This window comes from Pinus tabuliformis, chromosome J (genome assembly GCF_031772625.1).
Source record: "Pinus tabuliformis cultivar Carrire ecotype Pingquan chromosome J, CPIR1, whole genome shotgun sequence".
NCBI lineage: Eukaryota > Viridiplantae > Streptophyta > Pinopsida > Pinales > Pinaceae > Pinus > Pinus tabuliformis.
Window position 1 is genome coordinate 1,427,145,242 of NC_142295.1, and position 26,446 is coordinate 1,427,171,687.

The window sequence follows — 26,446 nt, forward strand, 5'->3', positions numbered from 1 at the left end:
ACGTAGAAAAAAATTTATATCGAAAATGCCATGATGACCTGTTTGGAGCAGTGAAACCCTAGAATCCAAAGCTCTGATACCAAATGTTATGAAACCAACTCAGAAAAAGATAGAATAGGTAGATCAATGACTTAAAAATTAGCCTCTTTGAGGGGGAAACCTCCTTTACATTACAAAATGAACAATTATTGGATGATACAAATGACAAGGCCTCCTTTCTATATATAGGAGTCTAAGGGGTCCCAATACAATTAGAGCCTACATAACAATAATATTGTAGGGGCACAACAATAACAATAGTGGGCTTCTATGGGGCATAACAATAACAACATGGGGACTATATGGGCACAATAATACAATAAGGGGGTTGAACTAATAGCAATAACGGGTTACACTAGTAGTATAGGGACCTAACATCTACCTTATAGGCATCCTCCTGATCTCTTTGTTCTTCTAACATTTTCAATTTTTGTTTAAGCTCACTCACCTCTTTTTTTAAATTGTCAATCTCCTTATCTAAATCATTCATATTCAAGGGTTGAAAATTTTCATTCTTGTCATCTCTCATGAATGATTTAGTATTTCTTTAAAAATAGGCATGAATGAATAAAGGTTTATTATCTGATGATTATGGCATATTGTGAACTTTTTCCATAGTATTAAGAAATGGTTCTAGTAGGGATGCCTTCATGTCTCCTTTTGGTAATGCTTTAATTTGTGCCAATATCTGTGTATCTCCATTTTCTCTGACTTAGGCCATGCAAACTTTTGATTTTTCTCATGGGCTATATCCTTCATATTAATCTTCATTGCTTGTATCACTCTGAGTCTTCTTCAATACTGGAATTGCACATTTTAGGATCTTTCTAGATGTAAGAATCTACAATCATTAGTGCTTCTTCTTCTAACTCAAACAATTCATTAGTATTATAATCAAAATCAAAAGTTTTTGAACTGGAAGAGCAACATCCTTCTTATAGTAGATGGGCTTCTTATCTTTTAATGAAAGGAGATAATGTATAATGATTTGTATCATGCTCATTTCAGCCACATATATTACAATGTAGGATTATTCTTTGTTGTTTATGCTTCTTTGTCTTTTATGCTCTTTGTGCTGACAATTTTCCCTTGTTTCTCTTTGATGCTTCACCTTGTGGGAATTTGTTAGAAAGATGGCCTAATTGTCCATAGAGACAACATACTGTCGTTTGTGCAGCCTACATCTTGTGAGTCTTGGGTTTAATATCCTCTCTGGAATAATAGTGGGTTCTTTCTCTTCTATTGTACTCTTTTCTTGCAGAACTATATTTCTTGGAATAGGATTTTGGTTTAGTTCTATATCTTTGTATTTTCGTGAGGATATTTTTGTCCTTTTTCTTTATTCTTAGAAGATCATCTATAATTAACCCATATTTTTCACAAAAGGATTTACTGTCAGGTAGCCTAGACATCTTTTGTATTGATTTTCTAACTTTCATATTAGTGCATAATCCTACTAATGCACTGATAATCAAAGAATAAATTTACCCCAAGTATACAATTGATAAGGTTGTGTTGTAGCCGCTGCAACAACCCCTCCAAAAATCTGGGAACCCTAAAATTTTCGGAGCCCCTGTACCGGGCGGAGCCACCAGCCCCGCTAGGTTCTTCTCAAGAGTTCAAAAATCTCAAAGAACCTAAGGAAAAGTCTAATTTTTCTGCTAATTAAAGCCAGGTCGCTAGTTCCTGCCTTAGTCGGGTGGTCATGGTGTCAGAAAATGACTAAACCTAAGCCTTTTGACCATCGCAACTTATGCAACCATTGGGACTCACAGGTCGCATAGGTCACAGAGTCACATTTTCCTCCTCGACCTCCTTGCGACACTTGCGACCTTGCGACCATCTGAGTCGCAGAAGTCCAATAGGTCGTGAGGTCGCGTCGTCCTCATGCACACATAGGTGCAACTATGTGACCTTTCCGACTTCACGATCCGCCAGGTCGCAAGGGTCACATAGGTCGTGAGATCACACCGTTTCCTCCCATACATGGACATGACTATGTGACCCTTGCGACTTTGTGACTTACTTGGTTGCATAGGTCGCAAAGTCACTTACTAGACCCGTGCGACCAAAACTATATAAAGAAAGTTGCCCCAACCTCATTTGTAACTGCTCCTTGGGTCGCATGAAGAGCTAGGAAGTCCTTCGACTTGGGTTTGCGCATGCCTCTCTCCGAGTAAGTAACCGTTCACCTTCCAACAATCATGATTTTATTCCAAGTGTCATCGTCTGCATTCCCCGAAATCTAGCATCCCCTCACCCTAGGGTTTTAGCTCTTTTACTTAGTTTTTCCTCATCATTTTCCTAAATTAGTTGCCCTGGATACTCTCTCCCTTCCTAGACCTAGACATCGGCCTCTTCCTCGACCTAGACCCTCCTGTTTTACCAGTAGGCCTGAATTTACTTATCTAAGGGAGACCCTGACCTCCTAAGGCCATTTTAGTGTCTTCCCTGGTCCTCTCTAAGCGTAAGTCACATGTGTTGAAGCCACGATATCCTTTTCCTCGCGATTTTGCGAGCTTGTGACCCCCATCCTGTTGTGACTTGTGACCAGTCTCCCTGACCTGCGACTTGCGACCAATATCCTTGGCCTGCGACTTTGCAACCCCTATCAAGCTACAACCTATGATGCAAGTCGCTTAGTCGCATTCCTATACCTACGACCTTGCGACCTATCTTCCCTATGACTCTCCTTTCACCTACTACAACCCTTTTGTTTTTGTAGTTTTAATTAATTTTCATGTCGTCTCTCTCATCGTGGGACTGTGTTTTTGACATGCCAGGTGACATAGATCAAGAGTGCATATCCATTTCATCTTTTGAAGACGAAATGGATCCCACTACTGCTAAATATGCTCACAGGGCCTCAGGAAGTGGGTCGTGGGAGGCCGACCCAGAAGAGGAGCCACCCATCTTCGGGGACACTGCTTGCAACATCACCAAAACCATAAGGTTCTCTTGGTACAACATTTATGAGGAGTTTGCAAAGTCATACATTCTGGAAACACAATAGGATTTTCAAGTATACCTCCATGTCAAAAGTTCGAGGTTACAGAAAGTAGTAGCACACCTGCTAGTCTTCCCTTGCTTGGAGACCATTGAATGGATCTTGTAATGAACAAACACAGAGTCCTAGATGATCAGGGGCCATGATGGGGCACCCATAGCCGCTATCTCCCTAATAGACATCAACGCCTACTACAGACTCCCTGAGAAACAAGAGGTTTTCAATACCAGGTGGCTCATCGAGTTTGTGACTCCAACGTAGGACATCCTAAGGGAATGGTGGCAAGACCCTTCAAAGTTTCGGGTCAAGACAAATCAGGCTTACAAGACAGAGGGATTGCGCAAAGTATACCAGTTAATTGTTGCAATGATGTGCCGGTTGTATGGCAAGCCAGATTGTGATGTTTTCTGTGGCACCTGGGTCCCCCTCATGTATGTTGTTGCCACCCGAGGAACCATTTTTAATTAGGCAAGAATCCTATGCTCATCTTTGAAAATTAACATAACAGCTGCCAAGCTCCCACAACTGGAACAACCTCCAGAGTTCTATATTTCATGATACCTCCTCGACATTGTTTGCTCAAGATGCTACTTTGAGAACTAGAGCTGCAACTGGGTCTCATCGACAGCCAGCCCCATGCACATCCATTACAAACTTTTTTGTGACACGGGTTACAAAAGCATGCTAGATATAATCTCTAAAACTTTCATCAACCCATTGTACCAACTACTATTTGGGGAAGAACCACCATGCATGTCCAAGAGGGCTATGAAGATAGTCGTCAAGGTAGTGCATTGGTTTCCCTTTGAGAAAGGAACATTCATTAGAGTGTTTGGTACCCATAAGCCTTCACATGCCATACCCAGGTTTGTCATAGACAAGACACTCCTGCGAGAGGTCTGCTATCAAATGACGCAAGGTTTTTCAAAGATATTGAACAAAGGAAAAAAGAAACCCTGGCCTGCCTTCCCTCTCACCATCAGAGCATACGTGGTAGAAAATTTCAAACAGGTAGAGGTAGAGGCCGAGGCATTGAAGGGAAGCCACTTCGTAACACTCAACTACCGAACATATGATCTGGAGAAAGTCGTGGCTACCCATTGCAAAAAGGAAAAATTCAGTTGGTCTTATTCTCATACCAAAAAGGATCTTGAAGATGGGATTAGAAACTGGTATAACGCTACAAGGGAACTCAGCCCAAGCAAACAACAGGCCATGGAAGATGAGCCCCAGGATGATTCCCAGGAAGACATGAGCCTCAAAGAAAGAGCTTCCACCATAAAGAAAAAGCAGCACGAGGCACCAAAAAGCACCGGGGAATCTGAGAAGTGAAAAGGGAAAGAGGTTGAAGACCCCATGAGCGACAACGAGGAGGAGGATGCTACACTGGAACAAAGAAATGCCAACTTGGCAAGGAAGAAGTGAGAGCTCAAGAGGCAAAGGGAGCTAGAGAGAAAACAACCTCAAGATTCCAGCAACCAGAGCCAGAGCGAGAAAAGGAGAAGGCAGGAAGAGCAAGAAAAGGAGAAACAGTTGCAGGAAAAGCAATGGGAAGAAGAAAGGAGAGCGCAAGAAGAGGCAGAGAAGAGAAAGTAGGAAGAAGAAAGAAGAAAGCAAGAAGAGGAAGAGAAGAAAAAATGGGAAGAGGAAGCCAAGGAGAGAAGGCAGGAGGAGAACAAGAGGTTAGAACAAGAGTTGAAGAATATGGAAGATGAACTAGAGAGGCAATGGGCACTAGCAGAGGAAGAAAAAAGGCAACGGGAAGAAGAGCTTAGGAGGGACAAGGAAAAGGAAGCCGGGGAAAGTGAACAAGGGGAGACCAGCAAAATAGTTAACCTAGGCATGGGACAAAGCGAGCTTCCTCCATTAGATGTACCTCCTACTACTCCCCTCACTAGCGGACACCTTCCACTCCAAGAGCTGGGTATCTCAGAGGATCAGGACGAGGAGGTCCTAGATCTTACTAGACTCACTTTCGATGAAATAAACCTCAAGATTGTACAAGAAAGGAAGAAATATTGCAGCAGGAACCCAGTCGAGCCTCTGTCAGTAACCACGGCCAAGGATATTGTGCCTAACATTACAGCAAACCCTCAAATGATCGCCTCGGCCGGGACAACTTTTGTTGCCGCCACAAAACACAATGTGGCTCGGATGAGCAAACAGATTGCAGATTTGCAGAACAGGCTTTATGCATCTGAACAAAGGGCCACCATGGTGGAACAAGAGAAGAAGAAGATGGAGGAAGAGAACGCGGCACTCCACTTAGTACACACAAGCGCAGCAGAATTCCAAGCAGCAATTGAAGTGGAAACAGAGACTCTGGGGGAGGCCATGGTAGTAGTCTACGAGGAGATGTCTAAACTACACCACATTGTAGCCCCCATCGTGGCCATCCAAGCCCACACAAAAGAAAGAGTCGCCATGCTTAAAGAGGCTATGATTGCTTTGGATATGACACACAAATGGTGTGTCAAGTACCCAAGAGCACCGATGGTGGTCCCTAAGAAAGATTGGATCACCATGCAAAATACTAAGGTCCAACTCCGCATCAAAATTCAGTCCAAAGACAAATTGACCAAAGATGTGGAGAGGGTATTGGCATCCTACAGGAATCTGTTCAGTGGCTTGGAATTAGTGTTCCAACTACATGGAGTTCCCTCGATAGGGGAAGTCAGACAGGTAAGGAAGCAGGGTGAGATCACTAAGGAACTATAGGCATTCGTAGAGACATATAAACAAGAAGCCTGTACGAAAAACATGCTGATCACCAGAGAAAATATCACGCGTTATGTGGTAGAACCAGTGAGGCTCTACACCAAACTGGTAACCTTGAATAATCAGGTGCATGCCAAATGGAATACCCTTATCCCAGATGCACTCGAGTGCCTGCACCGACATGATGAAGACCGGCCACAGATCACTCCCATTGCAACGGAATGCAACTTGTGGTGCACATATTTGACGAATAGCTCGGGCTTGACGTTCCAGAACTTGCCATTATTAAATTAGTGAATTAGATTGATAGTTGCTTTTGTGACGTTTTTACTACAGTAGCATAGAACACCTTGTGAATATGAAAGGTCATGTAGAATGAAAAAATCCATTTTTGTGAATATGAAAGGTCATGTGGAATACCAAAAGTCATCTAGTAAACAAAAGGCCATGAGGTAGTCCAAGGGTCAGGGGTAGGCCAAGAGTCACTCTTATCCTATAAATAGACCCTCATGCCTCATTTGTAGGGGGATTTTTTTGTTGAGGACTCTTTTGGAGATATACATTGCTTGAGAGAATTTATGTCCTTCTAATATATGCAAGGAGTGATTGTACGTATCCACTATTGGGTTCTTCAAATATTTTATGTGCTAATGCAATGAGTATCTTCTTCACTTGATGGATCAAATGCTCCTGAAAAATATTTGATGTGCGGTCTACTCACATGTTGTTTCATACTCCAAACTTTGTGTTGCTTGATATGAATGGTATTTGATTCTCTAACTCTATACTTGTGTCGGTGAACTATTTCCTTGGTATTGGTATAATCTGTTTTGACTGCACAGTTATGTATTCTTGTAAATGTTTGATCATTGTGAACTGATTTACAATTGTTAATCATTTTATCTTGGAATACATGAGCCTTATATAAAGTCTGCTAATAGTAATTTTATATAAGGTTTATGTTGTTTATGGTTTGGCTATTCATGGTTTATGCGGCATAAGATATTTGTCAATTATTTCCTTGTATTTATTGAGGTTCATGCTTTCAATTAAGTCCACATTTCACCTCTTTCTGAAGCAAACTCTACAAAACTGAACGGCAGTCGGGCCTACATACAGGAAGGGATCCCTATCACAAACAGTGCAGGCTCTAGTTGGGAACCTACTATGGGGAGATCCCCTTGATTTTTGGAGGAAGATTCCAGCTTGTCAACATGTTGCTTGAATGCTTCTTGTGTTTCATATATTCTACAAACTTTCTTGGTATAACAACAAAAAAAACTTGTTTCCAGAAAAAAATATTACTATATTTGACCTCATAGACTCTCTGGGTCCATTCTTTGTGAAATTCATCATAATGGGACATTTTCTTACATTTCATATTCAGGAGAATTAGAGCATGTTTATCATCAATTTTTTGTTCAGTATCACACCAATGCTCTAAAATAAAGGTAGTAATATCACTTATTATATTATTCACAGAAAGACCCTCATCATGGTAAATTATATCACCATTTTCATGTTTCATAACTTGTTCCATTTTCTCTCCCAAAGTAGGAGAAGATTTTGCTTCCCACCACTTGAACAAAGATCCAGTAAAACATTGAGTAATTGATTTGCATGCCACTATTTCACTTTTTCCTTTCATGCACCTAATTTTATAAGAGACAAGCATTTTATCCTACACTTGTCTAATCCAACCAACATACACATCATCAATATTTCATTCTGGATACCAATCTTCAACAAAGGTTTGAGATTATGGAATTTTCCCTCTGCCTTGGAGTTCAGTTGCTAATTCTTTAATAGGTAGAACTTGGTTTACCGAGGAGTGTTCTTCTTCCTTCGAAGAAGATTCAAGTTGTTATTTAAGAAATAGGATTGGAATTTTTTCTGTGGATTTATGCGGAACTACAATTGTGATATGAGGAGTAGTATGAGAGATAAGAGGAGAAATGGTGATTTTATCTATTTTCTTCTTTGCCAATCTCATCTTTATGTATTCAGTTTTCTCATCCACCTTTACTAAACTTTCTCCCGTCATTTCAAAAGTAGATTCCAAATTGTTATGCAGATCATTGTAGTTTTCTTGTGACTTTTTTTTCACATTAAAAACAACCTTTTTAGTATCATTCGCTCCATCTTTAATTTCTAAAACTGAAAGATTCATTACATTTGTAGAAGAAGAAATATAATTTATCGACACTTCAAGGCTACTGGTATGCCTTTTGCGGGCATAATCATTTGCAACAAAAGTATTTGCTTCCATACCCCTCAAGGCAGTATTAGTCCAATTTAATTGTTCACTAATAGTATGAATTGTGCTTTCTGCTCCACTCAAAGGGGCTTTTCTTTTGAATGTTTATTTTCTTCTTCAAGAATGATTCCTTTGAAAGGGGGTAAAATGAATTTATATTCTATTTTTCTCCCGTCTAGAGTCTTCTATTGATGTTTTGGAGAAATGGCTTCAATTTATTGCTTTTGTTCCCCGCCATCCATCATATGAATAGAATCATTCATTTTTTTTCTTCCATTCATAGAAAGACATCCAACATTTTTTGTTCTGACATATAACTTTTCCACTTTTATGTTAGGATTCTCTTCTAATCATCGGAAACTGAGGCATTAAATTACTTTGTATGTGGATGGGTATACAAATCCTAGTTTATCATCTTTTTCATCCATTTTGGATCAACTTGCCACTTATAACAACCTATCATAAGAGAAAATAACTTTTTCATTTATGGGATTACAGGTTTTTGCATTCCCGGAGGGAGTAGATTTTCAAATCTGCATTTTGGAATTACATTGTCTCGTAGGTATTTGTATCTTAGGCCATATCTAGGAGTACCAATTTTCCTCAAATTTTTGAACATTTCTGTAAGCCTGGGATCTTCCTTTTCAAAAGAATGCATAATTAAGATATGATCGTCACAAGGAAAGATTATATCTCCACATTGGGGGTGTGTACATGGTTCCTGTGCAGTTAAACTAGTAGGACAAAGATTTATTCTTGGATTGTGGTTTTTGCATCCAAAGGAAATGACATTCTCACCACGTTTGGATGCAAAATTTGATAAAGAGGTTGGAGCATAACAACGGGACAAATAACAAAGTAAGAAGAGTAGTTTAGTGATTGGGCTAAGATAACTAATTGTTTATGAGAATAAGATAGTTTGATAGTATGAGGGAATGAATAAATGGTGGAAGAAGTGGATTATTTGATACGTGCAGAAGTAATAGATTGTTGCTTTAGGATTTTTGGGACAATAACAATCCAAGTTTTTGGCAAAGAAAGATCCTCCCACTTGATAACCTGATGTTCCATCTTCTGATCTGATAGATATGTTAAAACTAGAGTACTCAATTGAGAATCCTATCTTAGAGTGTGTAACACTCTAGGATACATGGTATTTGTATGTCTAAAACATCCATGGGTTTGGATGGCGATATTGGTCCTTTTCACTTTCATATCAAAACCAATAGTTTTGATTCGCAACTTAAGAATGTCTCCTAAATGTTCATCAAAAGTATAAACTGAGAAGTTTGGATAACAATCAAACCAAATATGACCATTAGACAGCTGAGCCACTATTCCTCCAACTAAAGAATCAATAAACTCATGATGTGTTAGGTCTCTTACAGTGCATAGGACATAGGAATTTATACCTTTATGAATCGAAGAAGAAAACCCAATTATCATGCATCCTATATGTAGATAAATTATTCCATGTTTTTGAGCCTCTTTCTATATTTGTTTGGGATCTATGAGTGATATGGTTTGAGTAATGCCAAGATTTTATTGCACTTGAGAGACTAACTCTTTCACTATGACTCTATTGATAACTTTAATATGAAAACTATTAGATCAACATAAACACTAGAGGGAGAAATGGTTGGTAAATTCCACGTAGCCTGTGGTTTAAATTCAACTACTTCTATAAATTCAACATCATTCACAGAAGATTTTCAGAAACTATCAAGCCCTGAGCTTGACGATTCTTCAATGTTTTTAAAATTTTTAAAAGACACTGATCTAAAATTTTGCTCCATGATTTCAGAATAAAGTGTACCCAAATTTTGTGGCTCTCATACCAGTTTGTTTACCAGAGACTTCCTTTGATGAAGACTGAAGCTTAACTGAAACTCAATTTATTTATCAGAGGCTTCCTTGGAGGAAGACAAAATCTTGACTGAAACTATTATTCTTTCTTTACACGAACTTGTATGTGAGCTTCTACACAAACCTTCACACAAGTTCCTTAACTCTTCAAATAATTTTCTTACCATGACTTCTCTTACCTTAATGCAACGAACAATAAGGAATTCTCACAGAACTCTTGGTGAACCTCAAATGAACTTCCAATGAACCTCAAGAAATAATTTAAGCATTCAAAAGGAAAGATTTTGAACACATAATCACACCAAAGTTGATATTTATATTATATCTAGAAATAAGGTTACAAAGCATAATACAAAGACATAGAATTAACTCTTCCTAGGAATCTTTCCACTTTAGGTTCACACACGCACTCTCATGCACATGCACAAGCTTGCCAAACTCTTTATGTAGTATGCATTTGAGTTTGTTTAAATTGCATACAAATCTCTTGAGGCGCAGTTGCAAGGAAAAAACAAACTCAGGACGGACTCTGACTCCAAATGAGGAGAATGAACCTCTCCTCTTTTATTTATATATCTACGAGGGGGTAGGAAGAATCTCCTCAGATCATGAGTTACTGACATAGTACAAATGGAATCATCCTAAAAGTAGGTGGTTTCGACATAATATATTGACTCTTTGGATTAATTTTTCATAGATTCCTTAGGATGTGGGTCAATTCTCACCTTTAGTCAGAGAATTCCTCTCAGTCCTAGAGGAATCGTGTGGAAAGTAAACATGGACAGGCTCAAAATGATACTTTTTGGGGAGGTCAGACCCTTCTCCCTAGGCAAAATGCATGTTATGATATGAAAATATTTGATCATAGTACAATGTATCCCAAGCTTTCAAGTAGAAATTTTTGGATTATGATAGGTCTTCCTTGTAGATTTGTATAGACAACTTCATCTTGACAAGCTATTGATGACGATTATAAATAAAAGTGTTAATTGCATCCTATCATTGATCTTGTCTAGAAATTTGTCTAGAAAGTCAATTGCATGTTGTTGCAACACAATCTGGCCATTTGAAACAATATGACCAAGAAATTTGATAGATGTTTGGAATAATTTCATCTTTTTCTTGGAGATTACTAGGCCAACATCCTTAATTACCTGTAAAAAAAAAATTAGATACTTTATGTGTTCTTTAATAGAATTAGAAAGAAGTAAAATATCATTTATGTATACAATCAATCAATGAAAATATTGCTTGAAAACTTTACCTATCACCCTTAAATCCAAATGACATGAAATTCCACTCATAGTGGCCAAAGATAACACTAAATGTTGTCTTAAATTTATCTTCTTATTCTACAACAACCTACCAAAATCCATATTTCAAGTCAAACTTTGAAAATATCTTTGTTCCATCAATTATATTTACAAGCTTGGTTTATGTGGTAATAAATTTGGCAGAAAAGTTTTTTTTTTTTAAGGTTCATTGATACATATATCATAAATTGTACGTCTGAAAACCATCACATGGCTAGCCCATCACATCTATGCTCTATGCAGTGACATTTAAATGTGATTTATATTTAGAGAATATTTTGGAATTTGATGGGTATTCAATTAAATTTAATTTGAATATAGATTTAAAATATATTTTGAAAATGAATAAATAATGGATAAAAATGAAGTCAATATGCTTTAATTTCTGTGAGTTGAATTTAATTTGATTATAAATTTTAATGAATAATGGGTAAAAATGAATCAATTATTGACTTTGTTAAAATTCAAAATATTGTTTTACTATCTTTAAATATAATAAAGCATATGTGCAATAAAATTTTATATTTCCTTTAGTTGTATTTTTTATTTTATATGATTCAGATTTAATCAAAATTTTTAAAATTTTAGTAGAATTTTAAATTTAAATTATAACATTTATATAATCTAAATACAATAAATTTTCATCACATCAAACTTATTTATACAATTTTTTTTACAAACTAAGTTTTCATCACATTAAATTTATTATACAACGTTTAACAAGAGAAATAAAGAACTAGGTTAGTTTTATACAAGCGACACATAGTGAACTAGATCAGTCTTGTACAAGTGACGCTTTGGGGCTTACTACAGTATACTTTTGGGCTTATTACTTATATTCTATCATCTGCGATCACCAATTGAGCTCGATCACCAATTGAATTCCAGAGACAAATTTATTATACATTTAAAAACAAATTAAAAAATAAAAATAAAAATTGTGCCTTTCTTTCTCTCATGTGTTTAACATGATCTGCTCTATTAACCCATTCAACTATTATTGCTAACTGTTTGTTGTTTTTCCCCTATTTCTTTACCTCACCTCCAAGCTCTTAGCCAAACATATATATCCATATATATATAAGATGTCATCTTTATTCAATTGAAATAAATAGTAGAGTTTACATAAAATATAGTCCATCATGTTTCCTGAGCCTAGAAGTAATCTCAAGACTAGAGCATCAAAATAGTTGTCATTATGTGGCTTTGTTCAAAAACAGAAACAAAAGAACTCTTTCTTAACGCACAACATTATAGTAGTAGGGTGATATCGATAAAAATAAAAAAATAATGTGTATGCATCATAATAACTCAAAAACGATTCATTACTTCAGATAATCAATATCCTAAAAAAAGAAAAAAATTGTTTCTTAAAAAGTTGATTATGTCCATCCAACCCTTGAGAGAAAAATTCTTAATCTTGTTTATAAGCCATTCAACTAGTCTATAACAATCTAGGAATCCTCATAAATTTATAAGGAAAAAACACTAAAATGACACCACCCTGTTCAAGAGCAAGAGCCTAGCACAAGATGAGTTTCTCTTTATTATTTAATCCCTTGCCCTCACCCTGTTGAGTCAAAACTTAAAAATATATTATCCAATAAAACCAAATATGCACCTCCTTCACAAGCATTTTCCTCTGCACGAGCTCTATCAAAAAAATCCCACATTTTTAGCAAGTGGAGCATGAGGAAAAACAGAGCATTGAGATTTAATATCACCTCCTCCACACATTTTCTGATGTAGGTCCATCAAAAAAATCCTACATTTTCAGCTAGTGGAGCGTGAAGAAGAGGAGGGCATAGAGATTTAATATTTATTTATCTTTTATATATTGATGAATCTATAGACTTATTCAGTGCTCTTGAGGACATTTACCCAGAAAGTCGGTTACCACAAAATGATGCAAAAGGCAAGATGAATAGCAACTAGCAATTTCCCCAAAAAGTGCAAAAGATGCCGATAGGTTTGTTAATTTGGAAAAGTTGTATGAGAGAGACACATTTTGGAAAGTATCAAAGTCAATCTTTGAATATGAAAAGGCATACATTAGATCATACATTAATAACTATTACCCACACCCTAATTGAAAACTATAAAATTATATTTATGTATATACATTTTAATTTGAAATAAAGCTATTGTTTGGTGGTGTTATAAATTATTTTATTTTATGTAAAATAGTGTACCCTCTTCATGGGCACTTTTTTTCTTTTCACCTTCTAATTTTCATATAAAATCATTTTTAAAATAAGTATAAAATATATTATAATAAATATAAAATATACTTTTAAAAAATCATTTAAATAGTATTCTTCTAAAAAAATTTACAAAATCTTTACCAATTTTATTATTATTATAATAATTAGCTAATTAACATAATTTATAGTTATTATTTAAGTTGTATATCAATAATATTTTTAAATAAGTTTTGGTTATCATTTAAATGAATCCATATGAATAAAATTTGGACTATAAAGTAACTAATTTTTTTTAATTAAATTTAATTAACACACACAACTCTTTTCCATCCCACATTACTTCATGCTTGTTGTGATAGATTGATTAATTGAAATTCACTATCATAATTTTAAGAGAGCGTGTATGACATGTTAATCCTTTGGAGCAATAAAATAAAGTATTTATCTGGCCAAATAAATACTTTATTGATTACAATTAAAAAACTTGAATGCATAAAGTTAACTACCTAACTACCTTAATGTACATAACTACCTTAATGTGCTCAAAAGGTAAAAATATGTAAATCATGATTACAAGTTCAACACTTTTTTAAAGATTACTAAAAATTATAATTATAAAAAAAGTAAAAGTTTCTTTTATGTTAAGTGTGAAGCCAAATTCATGAATCACATGCAGGATTCTAGATTCTTCTACACCGCCATTAGTTTCTAGATCTCTAGGATTCTAGATCTTTCTACACCGCCATTAGTTTCTAGATCTCCAGGATTCTAGATCTTTCTACACCGCCATTAGTTTCTAGATCATTCCAGATCTCCATCTGAATCACATACAGGATTCTAGATTCTTCTTCTGCCTCTATAAATCTGTAATTTCTCTGGCCAAGGAAAGCAAAGCAACCCAAGGCTCAAGCCTGTTATGTAATGCAAAGTGATTTTTATTCTCTGGCACTTGTTTTATCTATTCCACTGTTTTTGACTGAGTAATCTCGTTGTTTCTCCATTTGTCTGCCTCTGAAATTATTCTTTGGTATTGCCATCTAAGTCTCTGAGTATAAATCCGCTAAGTCTCTGAGTATAAATCCGCTGTGTGTTATGTATGCTCTGGTCTAACAACTGGTATCAGAGCTAGGGTTGAATATCCACTGTGCAAGCCGCTTAATGCCATCGCCTTTCTCTGGCAGCGTTTGTTAAAATGTTGGTTGTTACCCCTGGAGCTCTTGAAGGATCTATCTAGGGAATCGCTGAGGAACGTTGGAATTAAAAGACAGTTGCTGCAAAAAAAACAAGGTCGTGGACCTATGTTGAAACGTGTTGCTAGAGTTTGAAACGTGGAGATCTGTGGAGATTAGAGTTGAAACGTGGTGTTCGTAAAGTTTTTTTTACATCAAGCTTCCACATATACGTCAAGTTTTTTCTCAAATCAACATATGTATGTGTCAAATGTGAAAAGGTTAAAACATTATATATGTTTTTCATATTTATTATGAAACATATATAATTATATGTTTGAATTTTGAAGAGTATATTTTAAAAGGAGCAGGAATTTTGAAAAGGGTATTTTAAAAGGAGGCAGGTCATTATTACTAAATTTTAAAGAGTAATAATTAAAGTTTTATTTTTAAGTGGAGTTTTTATGTTTTGGGGCGTGAATTTGATTGAAAATGGAGACAGCAGTTATAGATATGGAGAATTTGAGCGGGGCTAATTTTTCCCTATGGAAATCATAGATGGAGGATATACTGATTTTAAAAGATCAGTATTTGCCGATTGAGGGCACAACAAAGAAACCCTCATCGATGACAAATGAAGAGTGGAATAAGCTAGATAGAAAGGCGATTGCAACAATCTGCCAATATTTAGCAAAGAATGTGTATTTCAATGTGTCCGGAGAAAAGACGGTTGAAGGATTATGGAAGAAGCTCCATGATCTATATGAGAAGAACACGGCATCAAACAAAGTGTTCTTGATGAAGAAGCTTTATAATCTCAAAATGAAGGAGGGTGCTTCAGTTGCTGAGCACTTGAATGCATTTAATATTATTACTAATCAACTTGCCTCTGTTAAAATCATTTTAGATGATGAAATTAGAGCTATTTTGCTAATGTGTTCTATGCTAGACAGCTGGGAAAATTTAATTGTAGCTATGAGCACTTCAGCAACTACAGGGACCCTGAAGTTTGATGATGTCAGTAGTAGTTTAATGAATGAGGAGCTGCAATGCAAGTCAATTGCGGAAAACCAGGGAGGAGAGGCTCTAGCTCTAGTTGATCGTGGTAGGAGAATGGATCGAGGCCGGCAAGGGCGATCAAGATCAAGAGGATGATCAAAATAAAGGAGAGGAAGGATCATCTACTTTCATTGTGGCAAACCCGAGCACATGAAGAAAGAATGTTGATTCTGGAAGAAAGGACAAAAGGATTAGAGACCGTCTAGTACAAATCACAAGTCATCCAGCACAAATGAAGGTGAGACTACTGCCATAGCCACGGATGGTGATGTGTTATATACTGTTTCAGTAGAGGATGCATGTGCATATACATATAACAGTAACATATTGGATCCTTGACTCTGGGGCATCTCACCATGTAACCCCATGCAAAGATAGTTTTGTTTCATATAATCCTGGTGATTATGGTAGAGTGCATTTGGGGAATAATCATTTTTGCAGCATTGTTGGAGTGGGAGATGTCCAGATCAAGATGAAAGATGGACAAGATATATTGTTGAAACAGGTCAGGCATGTACCAGAAATGCGCATGAGTTTAATCTCTATGGGACGACTAGATGATGAAGGCTATTTGACATGCTTTGGAAAAGGAGGCTATAAAATTAGCAAAGGTGCATTGGTCATGGCCAAAGGACCCAAGACAGGAACATTATACACATTGAAGACACTGATAGGAAAATCAGATTTGGCTGCTGTCACAAAAGAAGGAAATTTAGCAGATCTGTGGCATAAGGATTTGGGTCACATGAGCGAGAAGGGTTTAAAAATACTTGTTGATAAAAATTTATTGCGAGGTTTGAAATCCTACAATCTTGATCTTTGTGAGCATTGTATATATGGTAGACAAAGAAGGGTTTCATTCCTTAGAGGTGGCCATGACAAAAAGAAAAATGTGTTAGAATTGGTACACTTAGATGTGTTTGGGCCTGTTAACATCAAATCATTAGGAGGAGCATCATATTTTGTAACATTTATAGATGATGCATCCAGGAAGGTTTGGGCATATCCTATGAAAAATAAAAGTGAAGTGTTTGGAATATTTCAAAAATTCCATGTTGCTGTTGAAAGAGAGACTAACAAATTGCTGAAGTGTTTAAGAACAGATAATGGTGGAGAATATTGCTCAAACGAATTTAAGGAATATTATAATAGGTTTGGCATAAAGCATGAGAAGACTGTGCCTGATACTCCTCAACAGAATGGTGTCGCAGAAAGGATGAATTGCACCATTATGGAAAAGGTGCGAAGTATGTTGTCCAATTCCGCTTTGGAGAAGAATTTTTGGGCTGAAGCAATCAAGACCCACTTGCTACCTCATAAATAGATCTCCAACTACAGCCTCGGATGGCGGTATCCTTGAAGAAGTTTGGACTGGTAAGAATTTGAATTATTCTCACTTGAAAATCTTTGGATGTGAAGCATTCTTACATATTCCCAAAGAAAATAGAACTAAGCTAGATGATAAATCTATGAAATGCATATTTTTGGGATATGCGGATGAAGATTTTGGTTATTGTCTATGGGATCCAATCAAACATAAAATTATTAGAAGCCAGGATGTTATATTTAATGAGTCAGAAATGTTCAAGAGGACTGTAGGTGAGTTGGAGGTCAAGAAGGTTATTGATAGGTTTGAAGAGCAACAGGAAATCATACCACCAATACAAGAAAATGAACAGAAAATTCAGGAGCGTGAAGAAAAACAAGTGGAAAATGATGAACAACAAGAAGAAGGAATCTTGCAGGAACCTTTACAGGAGATTCAACCTGATAATGCACCACCACGGTTGGTTCGCAGATCTTCTAGGCCTCATAAGGATTCACAAAGGTATCCTCCTTCAAACTATATTTTGTTGACTGATGAAGGTGAACCTAATTGTTTTCAAGAAGCTTGTAAAGTCGAGCACAGTAAAGAATGGAAGAAAGAAATGGAAGAAGAAATGAAATCTTTGTTGGAAAATAAAACTTAGGAGTTGGTAAACCTCCCAAAAGGTAGAAAGGCTCTACAAAACAAATGGGTGTACAGGATTAAGCATGAAGATGACAAAAAGAAGGAGAGGTATAAAGCAACGCTGGTGGTGAAAGGTTTTGCCCAAAAAGGAGGTATTGACTTCACTTAAATTTTCTCACCTGTTGTTAAAATGTCATCCATTAGAGTCATTCTTGGTCTAGTTGCTGCTTTAGACCTAGAATGTGAACATTTAGATGTAAAAACTGCATTCCTTCATGGTGAATTGGAGGAAGAAATTTATATGGAGCAGCTAAAAGGATTCATAGAAAAAGACAAAGAAGGCCTTATTTGTAGGTTGAAGAAGAGTCTCTATGGGTTGAAACAGGCACCTCGACAATGGTACAGGAAATTTGATTCATTCATGTTGGAACATGGTTTTCAGAGGTTGGAAGCTGACCATTGTGTTTATATCAAGAGGTATGATCAAGGAAAGTATATCATATTATTGTTATATGTGGATGACATGTTGATTGTTGGGCATGATAAGAATAAGATCAATAGGTTGAAGAAGGATTTGGGTAGAAAATTTGTAATGAAGGATTTGGGACCAACACAACAGATATTGGGCATGCGGATTATGCGTGACAGGAAAAACAAAAGGTTGTGGCTGTCACAAGAAAAATATATCAAAAAGGTGCTTGACAGGTTTAATATGAAGGATGCCAAGTCAGTTGGTACACCCCTTGCAGCCCACTTCAAGTTGGGTACTGAATTATGTCCTAGTGTTGACAAGGAGAAAGAAGAGATGAGCAAGATTCCTTATGCTTCAACAGTTGGCAGTTTGATGTATGCCATGGTATGCACACAACTAGACATTGCATATTCAGTGGGAATAGTGAGTAAGTTCCTTGCCAATCCAAGTAAACAACATTGGCAAGCAGTAAAATGGATTTTGAGGTATCTCAAGGGTACTAGTCATTATTGTTTATGTTTTGGTCATGATGAGACTATGCTTGAAGGAATTACAGATGCACATATGGCTGGAGATATGGACAACAGAAAGTCCACTACAGGTTATTTGTATACATTTGCAGCTGCAGCGGTATCTTGGGTGTCAAGGCTACAAAGAATAGTAGCCCTCTTTACAACAGAAGCAGAGTACATAGCTGCAACTGAAGCTTGTAAAGAGATGTTGTGGATGCAACGATTCTTAGGAGAGATAGGAATAAAGCAAGACAAGTATTTGTTATATTGTGATAGTTAGAGTGTCATTCACTTGGCGAAGAACCCAGCATTTCAATCAAAAACCAAGCACATTGACTTAAGTTACCATTGGATCCGGCATGTGTTGGAGAAAGAACAATTATCCTTGGAAAAGATGTTAAGTGTGAAGCCAAATTCATGAATCACATGCAGGATTCTAGATTCTTCTACACCGCCATTAGTTTCTAGATCTTCAAGATTCTAGATCTTTCTACACCGCCATTAGTTTCTAGATCATTCCAGATCTCCATCTGAATCACATACAGGATTCTAGATCCTTCTTCTGCCTCTATAAATTTGTAATTTCTCTGGCCAAGGAAAGCAAGCAAGCCAAGGCTCAAGCTTGTTATGTAATGCAAAGTGATTTTTGTTCTCCAGTGATTGTTTTATCTATTTCGCTATTTTTGACTGAGTAATATTGTTGTTTCTCCATTTGTCTGCCTCTGAAATTATTCTTTGATATTGCCGTCTAAGTCTCTAAGTATAAATCCGCTAAGTCTTTGAGTATAGATCCGTTGTGTGTTATGTATGCTCTGGTCTAACATTATATATATATATATATATATATATATATATATATATATATCTATATATATATATATATATATATATATATATATATATATATTTGTGTGTGTATGCAAATTTAAAAGAGAATTGTCTACATTTATATAGATTTTAGTAAATCATTGCGTTAAAACAGAGAAGATCACTACGTTAACAACTTCCGGCATTCATATATGAATTAGTAGCCAGACAACCGACATTGTAACCAACAACGGACATTGTAATCACCCTGGATTATTTCGAGGAGTTTCTCAACCTGCTCTTCTCTAAAGTCCTTGTGAACAAGGAGACTCACAATCTCACTATAACCGACAATGTAATCACCCTTGATTATTTCGAGGAGTTGCTTAACCTGCTCTTCTCTAGAGTCCTTGTGAACAATGAGACTCACAAGCTTCGAGTATAAGGTTCTTTATCCCTGAACATAAAAAAATCCCACTTCGAGTATAAGGTTCTTTCTCCCTGAACATAAACGATCCCACTCGCTCAATTTTAATTATTAAAATTAATTAAACTCTAAAGTTAAACTCTTTTTAATTTATTTTAAAAAATAATTCTGTTGAATAGATTCGACACTCATATATTAAAGTTTTTTAATTTTCGATGAAGTTACACATTATTTATTTAGTTTTTTAAGTTTTGATGAAGTTATAGATTATTTATTTTGTTTGAGATTAAGGTAATATAATCACAAAATGTTTTTTTTTTCTCGGTGAAAACTATCTATTCTATTATATAATATTTACAGGTAATCTTTACAAGCAGAGAAACAGGCCATCCAGGGCCAGCTATGGCACCTTGGAAAACTTAGCATGACACAAAATGCTCCCTCGCAGGGGCAGCACCTACAGGACTTACTGAAACTCCTCCAGAGCATAATAAAACAAAAGACCAAAATGACAAGACTAAACCAGAACTTGCAACAGCATTGAACTAAACAGTAACGAGACGCCCGCGCAGAGGCAGCTAAACAGTAACAGTGAACCTTGTCCAGACATGTGACCGACATAAGTATGACAAAATTAAGAACTGAAGATTATCAAACACAGTAACGAGGAGAACCCAAATACCCGCTGAGACCTTTGACATGGACCGGCGCCGACGGAGAAAGGAGTATGCCGGAGTGTGCTTCTGGGGATCAATCTTCGGGCTCCTCCACAATGAAGCAGCTCCAACCTTGGCTTGCAGGGTCTCCTGGCCCCATGTCCATAGGCTCCTTTGCAATGTTCTGAGGTTCCAGCTCCAGAGGATGAGAAGGGGCTTGCTGGAGCTTTTTCCCAGAGGTGCCAGCTTCGATTGGTGGCTGCAGCACTGGACTTTCCTCCCCACTGCCTTCTGGGAGTGGCTCAGCCGAAACTGGTTGCTTTCCTCCTTCATTTCCTTCAGGTGCCTTAGTAAAGAGTACAGAGATATGAGCACTGATAGCTGCATTATCCTTCGAGCTGCCCAAGTTGAAGACGACTGAGCCGAATGCTGGAAGCTGTGGCTCTCCTTCACTTGAGCTGCCAACCTCCATGAACTGCCCAGCCGGAATTGGTGTAGCTCTCGCTCTCCTGTAGCAGTAACAGCAGCAGCAGTGATGGTGCTCATCTGCTGCAGGGGGGCGTGAGGATGCACCTCGCCCAGGTCCCCTTCTGCTCGGTTGCCTTTCTCGCAGTTTGGCCATAGACTTCCCGACGCCTTCCTCTCGCTCCAGGACTGTTCTCGTGGTTTTGAGGTCCCCGTGGAAACTGCTACAGGATTGCAGTTGGTAAGAACAAACACCGAGCAGAATTTGCCAAAGATCACACACAGGACTGGCGGCCTCAGAGCAGTCTTTGCCTGAGTGTAAATCTTCACTCCGTGCTTCCAATATACCCCAATAGCCCTCAGCGAGCCACTCCCACTTGAGGTATGCGCTTGAGTTACTGCTGCGATAAACTGAGACTGCGATGTGAGGTGGTGGAGCGCCCACCCGTCCAGAGTCCTTCTGAGTATGCACCCCCCCTGCCTCACCATAACAATAAACTGGTAGTGCTCCGCCTTCCCCTTGAAGACTCGCATTATTCCCTCGAACAAAGCGAGCATTAACTGCAATCTTCCGTCCCATTGCTTCACCCTGCTCGGCATTGAATGCCAAGAGCTCGGGCAACTAAACCTTAAACCTTGGCGGCGTAGAACCATTACGCGGCATTGTTAGCACGGGGCGGCACATGCTGGGCATGTGGAATATAATCACAAAATGTTGGAATGTCTATATATAATGTAAATTATGTTTATATTATTATTTAATTTACAGTATATAATTATCATATAAAATTATTTGAATAATTTTATATAAATATAATTACCAAATAATTTTATTAGATAGAATTATAATATAAAATGTCTATTTTAGTTCGATAATTATAAAATTATTTGAATAGTTTTATATAAATAGCATTATCAATTAATTTTGAATAAATAGAATTATAATATAAGATGCCTATCTTAGTTCAATGAAATGAAAAAATTGAATTTAACCAAAATGCAACAATTTAATAACAATAAGTAATTTTAAAAAGAAATAACTAATAAAAAGACATGGGTATTGTTCTAGATTTATTGAAATACAATATTAAAGCAAGGTATTTAGCCTTTTCATTAAGAGATGAAGAAAATGAACAAGGGTATTGTTCCAAATTTATTGAAATACATGATTAAAGCAAGGTATCTAGCCCTTTCATTAAAAAATGAAAAAAAAGAAGAGCCTTTCTTTATGTGGAACTCGATCTAATGTTCAATATCCATAAAATCAAGCTTTTTATTTAGTGGTCAATAAAATGAAGTATTCTACATGCAGAAAGCTTCCTTAAAATGAGTGTTTAAGGCCACTCAAAGGGACCAATTGTGTTCAAGGCCACTCATAAAATGAGTGTTCAAGGCCACTCAAACTGTAGATCAATTGTGTTCATGGCCACTCAAATTGTACATAGAAAGAAGGAAAAATTAATTGCTCACCTGTTCCTCTTCAATTTTGTAAAGCATATTTGGATTATTCTACTCTTCACCGATTTTAAATTCCGCATAAGCTTCTAGAATCTTGGTTGGTACAAAACCATACTCAAGACATGTCCTTTTGTTGGGACTTTCTTACACATAAATACTCTCCTTCTAGTTCTGTGTATGAATGTTGAGTTTGGATTACTCTACTCTTCAGAGAATTTAAACTCCACATAAGCTTCTAGAATCCTGGTTGGCACAAAACCATACACAAGACATGTCATGTCCCTGTATTGGGACTTTCTTACACATAAATACTCTCCTTCTACTTATGTGTATGAATGTTGAGTGTGTTGTAAATAATCACACGTTCTGTTATGAATGTTGGGTGTGTTGTAAATAACCACACGTATAGAAGAATTGTGAAACATTAAAACATATCATCACAAACAAACTTTATGACTCGCAAAGTATTGCAGCTCCATTAGATGTTTGTATAAAGAGATGTAGTGAGAGCTACGGTAGAAACAAATTTTATGACTCGCAAAGTATTGCAGCTCCATGAGATATTTGTATAAAGAGATGCAACACAAGTGAGAGCTAGGGTAGAAAGATAACTGATTGAAGCAAATTTTTATAATTAAAATATGGATAAGATATTTGTATAAAGAGATGCAACACAAGTGAGAGCTAGGGTAGAAAGATAACTGATTGAAGCAAATTTTTATAATTAAAATATGGATATCTCAGTGTACTTCAACTCACAAAAAATCTCACATTCTGATTTTTAACATTTACCTTTATCTTGAATTTCTCCAAAAGGGTTTGAGCTCTAGATTTGAAGTTTCTTGTACAATGCCATGAGGTAAAGATTTAATTCTTTTTTATTGTTAGTGTTCAGTTCATCCTGACAAATATTATAAAAATTCGTTAATAACAAGGAATAACATATTGAAGTTCCTTTCATTAGAGGGCAACTACTATTGAATTTTCAAAAATTCTATTTAGCACTATCCACAGGCTACAATACAATAAGTAGAATCCTTAGAGTTATTCACCAGTTTTTTAGAGAGATATTTCTGATGATTGGAGGCATTAAGATTGGAGGCATTAAGATTCAAAGTCCTCACTGAATCAAAGGGTCAAAGTCCTCACTGAATCAAAGGGTTTCCATCTTTCCTTAGCTTGAAAATAATTTAAATACTCCTAAATTTCAAATAGACATCATACCCTTTCAAAATCTGTATATAAGATGTTTAACAAAATAAGCAATACCATTGTCTTTTCTTATTCTTTTATTGTCATGGCAATAAGAAACAACATAAGCACTGTCAAAATTCCCAAGGAAGGTATCGTTTTTATTGTGAGCCCCTTTGAACCTGGCATTTTTCCCTCCCTGCCTTCAAGAATAAAATAGGTGCTTCTGTAAAATCTTTCGAGAGAAGAAAGATAGCAGATGAAAGTACCCCGCCACAATCCAAATAGCAGGAAGAAACTAAATAAAATGTTTCAAATCTAGGGCAGTAGTTAAGGGCAGCACGTATACCCTAGAAATGGATCCAATGAAATATTTCAGACAGATTTGCAGTTTGCCAAAAATCAAGAAATAAAAAAGGTTATAATCCCCCTTCTCGTTGTCTAGACACTGAATCCTGTGTTATTTTCAAAAAAGTTTGGAAGTAATTGAAACACTGGGTTTACAACTGTAAATTTTCAATTTGAAAGAAATTATTGTTGCCAACTCAATATTAATTTTTAATGTGAAAGAAAAGATTGTTTCCAACCGAGCAACAATTTTAGATTTGAACGAAAGATCGTTTCCATCCGAGGTTGAAAAAAAAAAATACGTTCACATGAAAAGTTCTGCAATTGATATTTTAAATAAAAATTTAGTTTTAATGAATACCAGTTAGCACTAGTTTTTTCGAAAGTAGTATATGATGTGCTGACAGCTTAATGAGCGAGGGATCTGGAACTTAAAAAAAAAAACACACTAAGCATGTTTTTTTAACACCAAATCCAATGGAGTAATAAAGTTGAGTTGAAATCATAGTTACCTAGTTTGAATTCGAATTGGGATTCGGATTTGAAAAAAATCGAATGCTTTAAATACCGTAAAAAAACATCTTGTTTTTAACAAATACTTAAACATATTGTTTTACCAATATTTTAAAATTACTAAATTTGCAATATAATATTGAAAATCTCAAAAACATTTATTATCAATTTATTTATCCAATCAAATAAAATTCTAAATAGTAATAATCAACAACATTTATTACCTATTATTCTATATTTTAGAAAACTTTAAAATTTAATATTTACTTAAATTTTCAATATTTTTTTTAATTAATTAATTAATTAATTTTCATTCAAATAATTTTATATTTTTATTTAAATTGTATGAATATATCACCATTAAATTTAATGAATATATTTATTTTATATTTATATTTAAATTTTATTATTTTTTTTAAGAATTAATAATCTATTCTGTGACTTCTAGTTACCATCCGATTTTATTAACAAAATTCAATTTACAAATCCTAAACCTTAAGTCTTTATAGATTTTATTAACAACCTTCCTAAAAAATTTAGGATGCAAAAATCCATTGTATAAAAAGTCAAACAGCCTTATACAACCAGCGTTACAAACATTAAGAGGTACGCTGCCATCTCATCGATCCAAAAGGAATTTTGAAGAGCGGTTGATGGTATGATAATAAATCTGTAGTTCTGACTGGAAACGGGCTCCCCTGTGTCTCTAAACACAATACGCTAAATCCAAAGTGCTTTAATGGAAAGTAGTGCTTTAATGGAAAGTTGTATACAATTTTAACATTTAACCGTATCCAATTTCATGGATGCCAAAGGGTTTATGAACAGCGAATGGGCATGCGGAAAACTGCTGCTCTTTCTTGTAAACTAAGCTCTTTCTTGTAAACTAAATATGCCGTACCGAACCATTGATGGGCGAATTAATTCAGGAATTGAATCGAACCACCGTATTTTCGAATTTTTTCTTCCAATTCGACCGAATTTGGTAACTATGGTTGAAACCATCTAGAGGTCAAATATGAATGATTAGGGAAAATACTTGGAAACACCAACATATATTCAATGAAAGTTTTCTGTCAAATTATTAGAAGCAATAAAAAGGCATGTCCAGATAAAGTGAATCAGCTTAACCGCGAACAGTTTGCCAAGAGGCTTAGCAGATTGGCTGGATAATTGATAGAAAGTTCACGGAGGACTTATTTGTGTTAACGTCTATCGTTGTCTAGCAACAGTGTATTTTTTCTCTGAATTTGTTTCAAAATGTTTTAGGATGGGCTTGGTTTCGTTTGACACAGCAACCTTCTGGAAAGACATACCAGAATCCAAAGACTCAAAAACACCCGTGGAGCAGTAAACATAACCGCCAAAAGCAAGGTGGAAGCCTTCAGTGACACGTAATATATAATTCTTGACATTCCAGTTTTCAAAATGGGCTGAGACAACAGATTTATCTGGATTCCAGCACCAAAAACCACACCCAAAACACAACAGATTTATCTGGATTCCAGCACCAAAAACCACACCCAAAACACTGACACAGAATTCATTTTGTCGTAAATTTAAAGATTGTCTGAATAGAAAAAACTAAGGTTCTAAACCATAGATAAGACACATTTGTGAACTTGCATAGCAACAAATCTTTCCTTTAAACCAGTTTTCATAACAGATTTATCTAGATTCGAGGCACCAAAAATCACACCCAAAAGACCCAAACTTAGTGATAAAACCTCCTAATGGCAATTATATCCATTAAACAATTTTATAATGAATTTATTAATACCTATAAAAAAAATTCCAATTAAATAACTAAATTTCATTTCAAATTGACTTTTATAATTTTAATAAATTAAAAATTTATTATATTTAATTGCTTTTCAATAATAATTTTGTAATACACATTTTATTTTTTTACTTCTAAAAAATCATAATTTAGTTATTTCTTTGAAAAAATTACAAAATTACTTTTTTTTACATGTTTTCCTAAATATTTTTTTTTTAATAAACTTTAAAATAA

The 26,446-nt window shown here is 35.9% G+C and overlaps 1 pseudogene; it reads right to left on the minus strand.

The window, feature by feature from the left end:
* Nucleotides 1-26,446, minus strand: part of LOC149232709 (uncharacterized) — a 173,252-nt pseudogene that overhangs the window by 139,105 nt on the left and 7,701 nt on the right.